The sequence below is a fragment of the Mesoplodon densirostris genome, chromosome 1 (assembly GCF_025265405.1).
Source record: "Mesoplodon densirostris isolate mMesDen1 chromosome 1, mMesDen1 primary haplotype, whole genome shotgun sequence".
In the NCBI taxonomy this organism is placed as follows: domain Eukaryota; kingdom Metazoa; phylum Chordata; class Mammalia; order Artiodactyla; family Ziphiidae; genus Mesoplodon; species Mesoplodon densirostris.
Genome location: NC_082661.1, coordinates 39702745 through 39716858, shown reverse-complemented (window position 1 = coordinate 39716858; position 14114 = coordinate 39702745). Strand labels below are relative to the sequence as shown.

Genomic DNA, 14114 nt, shown 5'->3' with positions numbered 1-14114 from the left:
AACCTGAAGACACGTATTTAAAATTCATGGGAATTCTGTGATGTCAGGTACCTAGGGACTAAAACAAAATAGCACAGAGAGAGAGAGGAAGGTGAAGTAAGAAAAGAAGGGAAAGCAGGAAGAAAAGCATGGGAGACCTCAAACTAACTCTTAGTACTGGAGGGCTGGTAGAGGGATAGGAAAATAATAAATATCATTCTTTTGAGTCTGCAGTATGTGCCAGACACTGTGGTAGATATTTCACATGCTTTACCCACCCTTCAAGGTAGGTAGTTGTATCTCATTTTCTGCACAAAAACTGAAGGTCAGAGTACGTTAATTTCCCAAGTCTGACAACTAGTAAGTAGAACTGGATATGAACAGGGCAATCTGCTACCTGTTAAACAGAATCAAATTTACAAAGTGAACAAAACCCAAAGCTTAAACAACTAATGGGTAATGAAGTCATACAGATATTCTTTATTACTGACAGAAGAAAAGCAAACCTCAGTACCAGGTATAAGTCATGCAAACTGAATTGCAAAGAGAAATATTTAATTTGAGCCATAAAAGAGAAAAAAACTCTATATCTTGCAAACTTCTTGACAGGTATGATGGTAAGATGTTGGCACGCATTTTCATATCAAGACTCAGAATGAGAGCTCTTTTATTTACTAGTTTATTATTAAATCAATTCAATAAACTTGTACTTTATTTTTGCTTGAACTAGAATACCCGGACTGTTCAAAGTAATTGGTTCTCAGTTAAGCAGGCCTACCAGCCATCCAACAAGTATGTGTTGCATGCTTTCCGTGTCCAGTTGGAATTACGGTAGTGTAGAAGTCAGAAAAGTTCATAGAGTTTACATTTTAGAGTGGGGAAACAGATTTTACATAGAGGGAAGAGCAAGTAGCATGGCTTGCTGTAGGTGCAAACTTGGCCACTTAGGAGCCTGTAAGAAGAGGAAGGCTGGTGTAGAGTAAGTGACAAGGGAGAGTGGTGGAAGATAAACATTTGTTCTGAGAAGTAGGCAGGGAAACTTCTGGTTCCAGCTGAGGTGGACCAAAACCACTCAAGTCTGTCTTTCTTGCTAACAACAGCTAAAAACCTCTGGAGCAAATGTGAAAATCAAGTACCTAAGAATTCTGAAAAGTAAACAAAGGCAGGTAGATTGTGAAGGAGTGTCAAAACTTGGAAAAGCAACCTGTATGAGGATGTTTCCCTTTTTTTTCTCTTTTCTCTTACAGCTTTTGCCTTAAGGGTGGGCCCCACTTGTGGAGCTGCACGGCACTGGAGACATGACTAGCTAAAATTTAGAGAAATCCAGCTTTCTGGCCAGAGGAACCAGAAAGAGTCTCCTTTGAGCCAGAGAGCATGGGGTTGGGGAAAGTGGGAAAATCTTGAAGAGATGCTGAGAAAAATCCTGAGAGTTGGAAAATCTTCTAATTCTGTGTATGACATTCCACACATCCTGGGCTCACTCCTGAGCTGGCATGCACAGGACGGACCCAAGGCACCATAGCAAAGTCTTTGAAAATGAAACTGAGATCGGAACAACCACTCTCAACAGGTGAGACAGAATATGCAATCTGAGCCTAATTGGGTTGATTGCCTGTTTAACTAAATGAACAAACAAACAAAAACAAATAAAATGTTTTCCCCCAAGTTCCAACAAGATCCAGACTTGGTATAACCCAATATCCAAAATTATATAACTAGGAAGAACCAAGAATATTTTTTCTAAAGAAAAAAATATCAAGAGATGCCAGCCTCCAGGTTACCCAGATGTTGGAATTATCAGATGTAAATGCAGCTATTATAATTATGCTTCATGAGGTAAACACACTTGAACTGAATGGAAAGATAAAAGTTCTCAGCAGAGAAACAAATTATAAAAAGAATCACATGGAAAATTTACAGCAAAAAGTACACCATCTGATATTAAAATAAAAACCACTAGATGGGCAGCAGAAAAATGGAAACGATAGGAGTCAGCAAACTTGAAGATAAATTAATAAATGTCAGATTTTAATAATGACTTTAAAGTCTTAAATGTAGATGAGTGCTTGAAAAGCAAAATATATCTGACTGTAATTAGCTACACATGCCTTAATAAGATATTAATCCAAGTACATTCATGGGGCACCCTCAGATATATATGAAGAAGTTCCTGCTGTTTGTCAATAACACTGAGTGAAGAATTAGCATTATCATAGGTCCAACCATAATTATGTCAATTTTATAGTGTTTTATATAGGCTTAATATGTAAAAACATGTTTCAAATGCTCTGTGACTTACAATGTCCAAAGTGGCATTGACAAAGAAAAGTTTTCTGATTGGTTCTATTACATTATATACCTGCAGTAAAAGCAATTTTGAAACATGGGAGAGTCATCACCAGATAACTGCTAAGCTCATCCTCAGAATCAGTGCTTGGTAATCGCTTTGCTCATCTGCTCATGTTAATTCATTGATTCATCCTTTGCAGTTGGGCCTTTTTCCAAATATGGATGTTATTACAGAGATGTCCTAAGAAAATTGACCTATTGTGTAGGCATAATACATGCTCTTTGATTTTACAGCAGAAAAATATTTGATGTTTAATGCTGCTACCACTCAGAACTCTTAACAAATTTCTAGGTTGGTTTGGAGAAAAACTGAACTAGTATTGCAGTTCATTTGGAAAAACTACTTCTGATGAAGGAAGAGAATTTCAAGGCTTTAGAATACCTTCCGTTGTTATAGTAGCACCATATTACTCTCAAACATTAGTATAAATTTTTGTGATTGCAATGATTATTCTAGATAACAAGTTTTGCCATTTAATCCTCATAAAGTAAGAAGTATGATTATATCCATCTGATACACAAGGAATGGAGATACAGAAAGGTTCAAAAACTTGTTGAACATAGCAAAACTAGTAAGTAGTAGGGCCAGGACTTAAATCCAGGTCAATCTGATTGCCAACCCTAGGCCATTAACTACCGTGTTATACATGTTACTTCCTCTAACAACTTAATGAAACCTTTAATTTCTTTAAGAGGGCATAGTCTTCAAATTGGAATGGGTAGGACAGTGGTGTAAGGAAACTTTTCAAGCTTTTTGGTCTCAGAATTCTTTCACACCCTTAAAATTTATTGAGGATGTCAAAGAGCTTTTGTTTTTGTGGGTTATACTTATTAATATTTACCATATTAGGAACTAAAACTGAGTACTAGCTTTGGCAGCATATATATTAAAACTGGAATGATACAAAGAAGATTAGCATGGCCCCTGAAAATTTGTGAAGCATTCCAGGATCTGGAACTAACATAGTGTTGTAGGTCAATACACTTCAATTTAAAAAAGAAAGATATTTTATAGCTAAAAAAAAAAAAATTAAAACTGAAGCATTATTACCTGACATATTTATTAATTTAAAAATAACAATAATAAACTCATTACATGTTAACATAAATAACATTTTAAATCAAGATGACTGTGCTTTCCAAAACAAAAATTTAGTGATAAGCATGGATTTTTAAAAAAGAGTTTTTCACATCTTTTTGTTACGTGCCTTAATAGAAAAGAGTTGGATTTTCATACATGCTTCTATATTGAATCCATTATAATATGGTTTTTGGTTGTAGTATGTGAAGAACATACGGACTCACATAGATATGTAGTTAGGAAAGGGAGAAGTATGTTAACAGCCTTTTCAGATAATTGTAGATATTTTTATTTGGTACTACCAGCCCATCAAGTTGTAATTTCTTTAAGGTTAGTTGCAATGTGGAATTGGAAACCTTCAATGAACCTTTTATATTCAGTTTAATGCAAACACATTGATTTATCCTGTTCTTTGAATGGATCTTTTACCCATGTATAATTTTGTAACATCATGCATAGGTTATTTGGAAAATATTGGTTCACTGAGTTGTGTAGATCTTCCAAATGTTGACACATTTCATTACACAATGTGAGAAAAAAATCACGTTTGCTATTATCACTCAGAGCTCATCAGAAAAGTCTTTAAATATTAGGGAGCTGTCAAGTTCATGGTGGCAGATGTAAGTTTTAAAAAATATTAATTTTTACTCAAAAGCTTGAATTTTATTACTGACAACAAATGCTGTTAGTTGTTTTCCTGAAAGGGTCTCAATATTCCACAGGGGCTGCAGGCCACACTTTGAGGATCACTGATGTAAGAGCTTTGATTGGGAAGAGGCAAGTAAGAGAACATTTACCTAAAAGGTCCCAAAAATTTAATTTTCAGAGTGATGAAGGAACTTGGAAATGAGGTCTCAGAATCACTGGCAGTACTCTTATGATAAATTAGGGGAAATCGGTGAGAGTTCAGACAACACAGAAATGAGAAAAGATTGCCTTAACTCTCCAGAGGGATATATTCTGGGCAATGAATGCCAGTGTATTTAACACTGGTTCCCAGAAAAAGACTATACCATATTCTGTAGCCAGTAATTGAAGAACATTAGAAAATAATTCAATGATTACCAGATGTCATGAGGACAAGGTAGGTCATCTTAAATTTCATTTTTCCATTATGATCATCTGACCCAATGCTTTACAAGGTATACATGTGAAAATGTTTGAGTAACTACATAAAGACAGTTGAATAATAATTTGTATAGGTACTGCTTGTACAATGCACAAATCTCATTTGATTAAAAACCATTTACAGAGCACCCACCATATGCAAAATACTCTGTTAGGTAAGGGGCTGGTCTGAGAGGCACATATGGAGGACAACTAAAAGAGTTTTCCTTGGGAACAGAAGCCCAAGGGTATTTTCAAATGTTGTAAAATATTTGAAGTCTGCCTTGTGAGAGAAAGCAGTGTGGTGTTTTGGAAAGAGCATAGCCCTGGGAGTTAGAACATCTGAGTGCTCATCCTGGATTTCCCACCACTCAGTGGATGACTTTGGGCAAGTTACTTCAATTCTATATCTATATTCTGTATCTGTAATACTAAAGAGGCAAAGGCCCCTGAAAGGGATCAGTTGTACTCATGGAGTGTAACCAGAATTTATGAATGGAATATTCGAAGGCCAAGTTTGCCTCCCAATAAGTGACTTCCAGCTCTGTGCTGTTCAATACCATAGCCTAGCCACATGTGTCTGTTGAGAACTTGAAATGTGACTAGTCTGAATTGAGATTTGCTGGAAGTATAAATTACACACCAGATTTTGTGTGAGAAATAGAATGTAAAATATCCCCTCAATACAGTAAGTCCCCTACATACAAACCTTCAAGTTGTGAACTTTCAAAGATGCAAACGTGTGTTTGCATGTCCAATCACGTAAGTTAGTTCACTTGTCTGGCGTACATTGTCATGTATGTGCATCCTCTACAAGCAGCTGTGCTTTTGTGTACTTTACTGTATAGTACTGCAGAGAGTACAGTAGTATGATATCTTTATTTCAAGCCCAGGATGTCTGGAAGCAAGCAGAAAAGCAGCGGTGATGTAGCTGGTACTACTGTACTTTTCAAGATTAAAAATGTACTGTAAAATTAAAAATGTTTTCTCAATTTTTTTGTGTTTGTTTTTTATGTATTATTTGTGTGAAAAGTATTATAAACCTATTACAGTACAGTACTATATAGCTGATTGTGTTAGTTGGGTACCTAGGCTAACTTTGTTGGACTTATGAACAAATTGGACTTAATGAACGTTTTCTCAGAACGGAACTTGTTTGTATTAGGGGACTTACTGTAATTTTTATATTGATTACATGTTAAAATAACTTTCAGATATGTTGGGCTAAATTAATATATTATTAAATTAATTTCACCTGTTTCTCTGCATTTTTTGAAATATATGGCTACTGGAGAACTTAAAATTACACATATGGCTTGCATTATATTTCTTTTGGACAGTGCCATTCTAGCTAACAGAGTTCCTAACAAAAGAATAATAACTTGAAGAACTTAATCTTACTTTTAACTTTACCTTTTGAGGTACGTAAGGAGAGGCTGGGTCACATTCCACTCAAATGCGGAAGTAGACCAAGAGAAAGGAAGACATGGGATCTGGAAAAGGGGAGGGAGAGCGGCAAAGAGAAGTCCTAAAAATAAGAGCTGTGTAGCAGGCCTAGAGAAACAGCAGCACAGAAGCAGAAACATGGAGTCTTCAAGGAGAAAGATCTCCAGGGGAAAAACATGGAAAAGATGTGTTTGAGTGTATTCAAAAAGTTACTGACAGGTAAATGACAGAGATGTTGGGGCATCGGGGGCAAAAAGTGTTAGAGGTACATTGAAAATCAAACAAATGAAAAGATGGAGCAGGGACTTCCCTGGAGGTTCAGTGGTTGAGACTCTGTGCTTCCAATGCAAGGGGTGAGGGTTCGATCCCTGGTCAGGGCACTAAGATCCCACATGCTGTGCGGTGCGGCCAAGAAAATATATATTTTTTAAAATGGGTTAATTGGGGGCTTCCCTGGTGGCTCAGTGGTTGACAGTCCGCCTGCCGATGCAGGGGACACGGGTTCGTGCCCCGGTCCGGGAAGATCCCACATGCCGTGGAGCAGCTAGGCCCATGAGCCATGGCCGCTGAGCCTGCGCGTCCGGAGCCTGTGCTCCGCAACGGGAGAGGCCGCAAGAGTGAGAGGCCCGCGTACCAAAAAAAAAAAAAAAAAAAAAAAAAAAAAGGATTAATTATTGATTCTAGGAAAAATGAAGGGTTGAACAAAATAGGATATGTGGTTACAAAGTTTCCTCAGAAGCTATTATTTGGTTCCTCAGAAGCATTACTATACATTATTAAAATGTAAACACTGTTTAATGATTTTACCAAAAATTCCTAAGCTGTTGGTTTGGGTGGGGTGATGGCGTGGGAAGAATGATGCTATGGAGGGAGCTAAGTCCCTGTCCACCGTAATGGGAAGGCAATTGTTAATACCTAACACCTAACATTGATGAATCATGAGATAGAAGCATAATGTTTAGTTAAATATATGGAGACAAACACCAAGGAAAACAAGAATAGTTGAGAATGGATTTGAGACATTTCCTCTGGAGGGTCAGGGCACAGAGAGAGGTAGAGATAGGAATCTGTCCCTTTTCATTATAAACCTTTTAGCATTATTTGAAGTTTAAAGTTAAGTACATGTGTTATTTTAATACAAAATAATTAAAAATTCAGCATGAGATTTTGATGCTAATGTTTTCCAGGGTTCTGAACGTCTCCCTCTTCCTTTTCTCTACACCAGCAGCTTGCTTGGGTGATTTCTTCTATTTCATGCTATTAACTGTCATTAGTAATCTATAACTCATATCTGACTTCCCTCAAAAGGCACTGCTTCCCCTGTGGCCCTCTCAAGTAGAAGCTGATTTTACCTTTACATTTCAGATAGATCAAGATTTGGTAGGGATGGGGTGGTAGGATAGGCATGGTCCTTGCTCATCATCATTACCTCTCTTGTCCTAAAAAACAAAAACAAAAACAAAAAAAACACATCCCCTCTGAAGTTTATGGCATTAGACTTTACAATTCAATACTCTTCCAAGTTGCAATTTCCTGGTCACCTGCTCTTCTTCACTGGTGACTTTAGTACCTTGCTTCCTGTTTTCCTACCTACCCCTTAATCTTATTATTCCTGGTAGGTTATCTATCTGATACACCCACAGTTCCCTGATCTGATCACTTCCATTAATCTTTTCTTTCCCTCTACTAGCAGCTCTCATTGTCATAGGCTTGCCATTTCCAATTATTAAATGTCTCCCAAATCTCTGGTTTTGAGCATCCTACTCTCTATTGCTTCATTATTTTCACTCACTTATTCTTGTACCTCTCCTACTGCAGCATATCTTCAACTTCATAAGACTTTCAGGCTATTAACCCTACCACTTTAAAATTAGTCACTTCCCCCCTTATATCCTTACATATATTTGTACCCATTTGGGGATTCATCATTATAATTATTCTCTTGTAGAGCATTCTTAATTTCTTTGACACTCTCTTTCTCGTCATTTGCCTAGCAAATCCCAAATTATTCATGTACTATGTGCCTGCACCTCAGCAGCTAAACATTGGAGGATAAAATGCACAACTGTGCTTACTGGTTTCACTCTGCGTGAATTGCCTGAACAGCCCTTCTATTTTTCCCTGGTAACTTTACTTTCTCCTTCTCTAAGATGACTGTTTCACATGTTCTCACTCTTCAAACCTCTAAAACCTTGGTCAGTGACCTAAATTTATATTTTATAATCATTTAAATAGTCACTCACATCTCCTAACACAGAATCTGATAACCTGTCAGAATCAGTCCCCATGTTCTGTGACTTTCTTCTTATTACAACAAAAGGGAAAATTTTGCTCATTTCAAAGACCAAGCTCTTCATGTTGGCCTGATTTCTATCTCTTTTAGTAGTTTCAAATCTTTTTTTCTGTGATCATCTCATCTCTTCCATCAGTGGTTCTTCCTTTTATACTTGATCATTCCCATTACCATACAAACAAGTTTGGGTATTTCTACCAAGTAAATTCCCAAATCCTTAGCACAGCAGATCTTACACCCTTCGTAAAAAGTAACTCAGAGTGGATTATAAACCTAAATGAAAAATGTAAAGCTCTAAAACTCCTAGAAGACAGTATAGGAAAAAAAATCAAGACAACCTTGGATATAGGGATGACTTTTTAGATACAACACCAAAAGCACAATCCATGAAAGAAATAATTGATAAGCTGAACTTCATTAAAATTAAGAAGCTCTGCTCTGTGAATGAAACTGTCAAGAGAATGAGAAGACAAGCTACAAACTGGGAGAAAATATTTGCAAAAGTCATATCTGATAAAGAACTATTATCCAAAATGTACAGAGAATCCTTAAAACTCAGCAACAAGAAAACAAACAAATGGGCACAAATCTGAACAGAAACCTCACTAAAGAAGATATACAGATGGCAAATAAGCCTGGGAAAAGATGCTCTACATCATATGTCAGTAGGGAATTGCAGATTAAAACCACTATGAGATACTACTACACACTTCTTCGAGTGGTGAAAATCCAAAACACTGACAACACTAAATGCTGGTGAGGGTGTGCAGCAACAGGAATTCTCAGTGCTGGTGGGAGTGTGAAATGGTACAGCCACTCTGGAAGACACGTTGCTGGTTTCTTAAAAACTAAGTATATGAAAATATAATAATTAATAACTAAATACAATATTATTCAACAATTGTGCTCCTTGGTATAAGTACCAAAGGAGTTGAAAACTTACATCCATACAAAAACCTGCATACAGATGTTTACAGCAGCTTTATTCACAATTGCCAAAACTTGGAAGCGATCAAGATGTCCTTCGTGAATATCCTATTCACCAGTAGGTGAATAGATAAACTGCAATACATCCAGACAGCAGAATATTATTCCACACTAAATAAAATGAGCTATCAAGTCTTGAAAAGACATGGAAGAATCTTAAATGCATATTACTAAGTGACAGAAGCCAGTCTGAAAAGGCTATATATGGTGATTCCAATTATATGACATTCTGAAAAGGCAAAATTATGGAGACAGTTAAAAAAAATCATGGGCTGGGGGGAGGGAGGGATGAACAGGTGGAATAAAGAGAATTTAGGGCAGTGAAACTATTTTGTATGAACTATAATGGCAGATACATGTCATTACACATTTGTCAAAATCTATAGACTGTACAACACAAAGAGTGAACCCTAATTTAAACTATGGACTTTGGGTGATAAGGAGGTGTCAAGGTTCATTGAGTGTAACAGATTTTCCACTCTGGTGTGGAATGTTGATAGTGGGAAGACTATGCATTTGTTGGGGCAGGAGGTATATGGGAACTTCCCACTCAATTTTGCTGTGAACATAAAACTGCTTTTTAAAAAAGTCTATTATCAAAAATAATTGACCAGTAAAACAGACCCAGAAATAACAGAGATGAAATTAGTAGAAAATAATCTTAAAACAGTTATTATAAATGTTATAATATGTTAAAGGATGTAAAAGAAAACATGATTGTCAAATTGGATAATTCATTTTTAATATAAAGACAGATTAAAAGTGAAAGAATAGGAAAAAATATACTATGCAAGTACTAATAAAAAAAAGCTGGAGGGCCTCCCTGGTGGTGCAGCGGTTGAGAGTCCGCCTGCCAATGCAGGGGACACGGGTTCGTGCCCCGGTCCGGGAGGATCCCACATGCCGTGGAGTGGCTGGGCCTGTGAGCCATGGCCGCTGGGCCTGCACGTCCGGAGCCTGTGCTCCACAACGGGAGAGGCCACAACAGTGAGAAGCCCAAGTACCACAAAAAAAAAAAAAGCTGGAGTGGCTATACTAATATCAGACAATGTAAACTTAAGAACAAGGAATATTACAAAGGTTAGAGAGGGACATTTTTTAGTGTAAAAGGGGTCAACTCATCAAGAAGCCATAACTGCTTTAAATATGTGTACATCTAATAACAGAGCTTCAACTATATGAAACAAAAGCTAATACAACTGAAAGGAGAAATAGACAAATCTACAATTATGGTTGAAGACTGCATTTATAAATATGAAGTAAACCATAATTAAGCAAAATAATTTAATTTTAATTTATTTTGAATGATTATTCCATTCACAAGGTTTAAAAAGTATATACTATGTAGAGTATATATAGTATAAAGTATACAGTGAAAAGTCTCACCACCTTGTTATACATTCCTTAGCCAGTTCTTTTTGGAGGCAAACACTAACCAATTTTTATGTATTGCCTAAAGATATTTTATGCATATATAAAAACACTTATATATCCTCTATTTTCATTTTTTTATACAAACAGTAGCACGCTGTACACATTTCATATACTCCATTTTGTTTTAATATTTAATAATATTTTGATTTCATTATTGGTACATAAAACTCTACCTTAGGTAATTTAGGGCTTGGCACTTTCTCCATAGTTCTGTGGATTTTTTTTGTATACAGTTATGTATGCTGTGGCTTGAAATTTTTCAACAGGTCTCAAGCCCCCAGGGAAATTGCAAGAGAATTTTTTTAATTGAGATATAATTCACATACCATAAAATTCACACTTTTAAAGTGTACACAACAGTAGTTTTGGTATATTCAGAAAGTTGTCCAAACATCACAACTTTTTATTTCCAAAACATTTTCATCACCTGTATGCATCAGCAGTCACTCCCCATTTCCCTTCCCCGCATCTCCTGGCAACCACTATACTACTTTATGTCCCTATAGATTTGTCTAGTTTGGACATTTCATATAAATGAAATCATACAATATATGGCCTCTTATAGCTGGCTTCTTTCAAGTTTCATCCATGGTGTACTTCATTCCTTTTTGTGGTTGAATTATATTCCATTGTGTGGATATACCACCTTTCGTTTGCATTAGAAGTTTAAACATCCTTGTTAACAACATATAATTGAATCAATACAGGACCAAGTGATGTGATGTAGTATACATTGAAACATAAGTCCTTTTTAGGTTGTGAATTTGAAAAGGTCTATTTTTAATACATTTTAAAGAATATTTAGATATGAGTTAAACACGTTTAGGAGAATCGAGAAACCTTGTCATCTGCGACAGATTTCTGGGAAAGATGGTAGCTTACATATAAAATTTTGAAGCTTTTCTCAGAATTAGAAATGGCTAAGAGACATTAAAGAAACAAAACTAAAGTACCTCCAACTAATTTGTTTTGAAACCAGGGAATGGTGCCAACCACCTTCCACAAAATTCAAAGAATTTATATCAGATATGGTGCAATGGGACCAGACTGAAGTGACAGAGAAGAAGGTAAATCCTGGAAACCCTACTGGCACCCCTTAATTTAAAATGATCAAGGTTATGAGTGAGGGTGGGAGGTGTGGCTCTAATAAGACTATGATTCAAGAGCAAGTTGGGAATTGTTCTTTGATCCATCTTCTCAGTTACTTAGGGCTTCACAGCTAGGCAGATAGGGACTTTCCAGATCAGGAGCGGTCTAAATGCCTACATTCTCATCAAGAGGATGGAACACTGTTCCAAATGAGTGGGTGTACCAAGAGTGGCTACCAAGCCAAACAGTAAACTAAGCATGGAAAATTTCCTTCCTGTGACAAGAGAAAGAAATATGGAAGGCAAACAACAGAGACAAATTCTGCCACCTCAATCTGACCCTGGGGCAGGCTCTGGCCTCCGTTCTCTCCAGCCTTCTGTAAACTTCTTTTGGAATGGTAATGAGAACACACATGGTCAGCCTTCCAGTTGGATCTAAGAGGTGTCAGGGGTGCTCAAGATCAGCAACAAGCCTCAAGGAGAATCTATGCACACTATTTGGGGCAAATATCCGATGTGGTATTTACCTCCACGTGTCTAAATAATATGTCAATACTCAGTCTCTTTATTATTTAATTTTAAAGATTATATTGACTTCCTATTTGGTAGATGCCATTTATTACACATATTCCCCAATTCTTACCCCTTTTCAATCCTCCTGGTATAGTTATATCACAGTTTTTAGTTAAATCAGTATTAAGTATTTTCATCACTGGACTAAATAAATATTGCTCTCTTTGTCCTGATTGTTTCTTATACAACTTTTGTTTTTTCCTATGGTTAGTAGTTGCCTGGTTTGTTTTCATTTGTCCATTTCCTTATGGCTTGTACCCTTTGCTATTTTTTCTCCTTTCTTTAATGTAATTTTCCACATGGTCAAATCTGGCTGTAACCTATTCATTCCATTAACTTTCCTGGAGCTGTTCCTTTGATTGTCACTGGTTGCCCTCTTGGCCTGCTATACTGAGGTGATACTGGGACTTTCCTTTTCTTTTCTCTTGTGTTACATTCCTTTTCCCCCTTTATCTTCCAATCCTTTCCTGGCTACTGTGTCTTCCTCTTTCTTGGTTTAATTCCTGTTTTAGTGATGCTCATAGTTCTGGAACTTCCCAAGGAAAGGTACAGAGGAAGTAAAAATTTTTTTGAGATTTTGTATGTCTGAAAAGATGTTTTTTTCTATTTTCATACTTGTTTAAGAGTTTTCATTAGGTATTGACTTTTAGGTAGCAACTCATCCTTAGAATTTTGAAGTCCTGTTCAATTTTCTTCCTTAGATGTATTTAGGAGATACTTAAATTGCAAATATTAGGTGCCAGACATTATTCTGAGCACTTTACAAATATTAACTCATCTAGTCCTCATAATAACCCTATGAGGTAAATACCATTATTAATGCCATTTTTCAGATGAGGAAACTGAGGCACAGAAATATTAATTAACTGTGCAAGGTTACATCACTAGTAGGGAGCAGAGTCAGGATTCAAACCCAGGCAGCCAGGTTCCCAACTTTTACACTATTGTGCCACCTCTGATGTAAAGTTCAATAACATTTGGATTTCTGCTGCTTTTATGGGACCCTTTTATTTTCCCTCTGGAAGCTTTTAGAATCTTCTTTTTATTTTTGGTGTTCTAACATTTTATAATGTGCCTTAGGGATTTTAAAAAATTCATTTTGTGTAATAGTAGACTCTTTTAATTTATAGTTTCCTGTCCTTTAACTCCTGAAAATTGCGTGTGTGTGTGTGTGTGTGTGTGTGTGTGTGTGTGTGTGTTTGATAATTTCCCTCCCACTGTTTTTTCTTCCTTTCTGGGACTGCTCTTAGTCATATGTGAACTTCTGGATTGATACTTTAATATTTAAACATCTTTTCTCTCCTTGTTCTACTTTCTGGTGGATTTTCTTGACTTTATCTTCCCAGTCCTTCTATTGATTTTTTTAAAAGAATTTAAGTTACATTTTCATTTCCAGAATCTCTTTCTTGTTCTCTGAATTTTTCTTCTGTGTGGCTTCCTGTTGTTGATTTATAGACACAACATATTCTCATCATTCTGAGGGAAGCAATTACATTTTTAAAAATTTCAAGTTTTCATCTGCTCTTTGCATTGTTTTTTTCTTCTTCAAGTTCCTTTTTGTTTGTTTGGATATCTTTGTTCACATTAATAATAATGTCTTTCCAGATATTTCTTGGTTGTCCATTCATATTAAGGAGCGAGAGATCCAAAATCCCAAAGCTCTGTTTTCAGTATTACCCCTCTTTCTACAACACTGGATAACTCTGCTTCCTGCACATTTTTGGGGGTTTGACAGAATAAACTGACTTTCTTCTTGTAGGTATCTTTCACTATAGGC

At 36.4% G+C, this 14114-nt stretch overlaps 1 pseudogene; it reads left to right on the top strand.

Moving 5' to 3' along the window:
* The first annotated feature begins 3191 nt into the window (after window positions 1-3191).
* Window positions 3192-3283, top strand: LOC132501593 (U6 spliceosomal RNA; annotated as a pseudogene).
* Window positions 3284-14114: the final 10831 nt, after the last annotated feature.